Source organism: Trachymyrmex septentrionalis, unplaced genomic scaffold (genome assembly GCF_001594115.1).
Source record: "Trachymyrmex septentrionalis isolate Tsep2-gDNA-1 unplaced genomic scaffold, Tsep1.0 scaffold161, whole genome shotgun sequence".
Lineage (NCBI taxonomy): Eukaryota > Metazoa > Arthropoda > Insecta > Hymenoptera > Formicidae > Trachymyrmex > Trachymyrmex septentrionalis.
In genome coordinates this window covers 1150990-1152914 of record NW_017304770.1, presented here as the reverse complement: position 1 = coordinate 1152914, position 1925 = coordinate 1150990, and positions in this window count along the sequence as shown.

The following is a 1925-nucleotide window of genomic DNA, read 5'->3' as shown; positions in this document are numbered from 1 at the left end:
TAATTTTATTTTTGCTTTATGTAATTTTACCTCTTGTTAATTGTAATACATTCTTCAGTTAATTTTAGAGAAATGTGTCAACTCTTACTTTGCCCTTTACTTATTATTATTTATTTTGTACAGGAAGAGTCCTTAGATTTGTTATTTATCTATATTTTTGTCATCTTATAATTATATGTATCATTTTGTTTAAAATCCACCATAAATGTTCGAGTCTTTATAGAATCATACACTAATCAAATACACTAATCAAAATAAAAGGTATAGAAAATTCATGAAGCTACAAATTAATTTTATATAATCTAATACTGAAATTAAAAAATTTATAAAACATCAAGTTAATCGATCAATTTATCTTCTATAAGAATTACACATTATACATATATATATGCTATAATATAAATATTGATAAATACGGCTTTGAAGATAAATCTAATGTAAAAAACGGAAACAAAAAGAGCCACTTAAGAGCCAACGCGGTTAACAGTGCGCAAAGAAATTTTTATTAATATTTAACAAACATGCATACATACGTTTCGACCAACGATTTAAGCCCTTAAATTACAAAATACAAAAATACAAGCTATTCATAATACATAAATATACCGAATGACAGCGAATGTCTTATAATCACGTGTGAACAGAGCATGATATCTTTCATAATGGTCATCTAGTTATTGCTAAAGTCAGAGTTGCGAACACGAAAAAGTCCATAATTAAGGAATTATAATAGTCGATTGTTAGATAAACCAATGTATAAACGCCAATGTATAAAAATTATATTAAAGCGATTATTGCTCTACTGACACAGTCACGAAATTTTATTTCGCTTTAATATAATTTTCATTTGATACAGCATTAAAATTTCTCCGTATTATTCTCATTTATAGATTAATATGAGATGGCTTGTCCTACTAATGACACATCGGTTGAAAGCATATTAATTGTATAATGACTGGCGTTTATACATTGGTTTATCTAACAATCAACCACTGTTATAATACTTCTTAATTATGGACTTTTTCCTGTTATCAACTCTGACTTCTGCAATAACTAGATGACCATTATGCAAGATATCATGCACTGTTCACACTTAACTATAGGACATACGCTGTCATTCAGTATATTTATGTACTATTAATAGCTTGTATTTTTGTAATTGCATTGATAAGGACCTAAATTTAGTCGAAACGTATGCACGTTTCTTAAATATTGATAAAAATTTTTTTTGCGCATCGTTGATTCTTAAGTAGCAATTTTTGTTTCCTTTTTTATATATACTCTATACACACATACACACACACACGCGCGCGCATACAATATAATATGAATACAAAATTTATGAAAATCTTTTTAAAGTACTGACTTTGTTCTTGAAAATGAAAAAGAACTTTTAATATGTCCATTTTTCGCAGAATTATGTTTACTTGAAGTTATCCAAAATTTTGATGTAAATTTATGTCAATTTATATCAAAATTTTGCATAACTTCAAGTAAACATAACAATTATTACTCTGTGAAAAATGGACATATTAACATTTTTTTTTTATTTTCAAGAGCAAAGTCAATACTTTAGGAAGATTTTCATAAATTTTTAATTCATCCTTATGTCCATCTTTTCTAAAGTAAGGAAGAGTCAGACCTCCAAAAAAATTCCATAATTTGACATACTCTGTGCAGTGACATGATTTTTTTGCTCAAATGTTATTATAACCGCAAAATAGAGATAATTTCTTGCAAATTTAAAAGAAATCAAGATTTGTACGATTTTTTATTGAGAAAATACAGCTTATCAAAATTATATATCTATACATTTTTGTTCAATAATCACTAATATTAGCATTACCCGATGTATCACGGGGAGATTGCTGATCAGATTTTGCGCATTGTGTGTGTGTGTGTGTGTGTGTGTGTGTGTGTGTGTG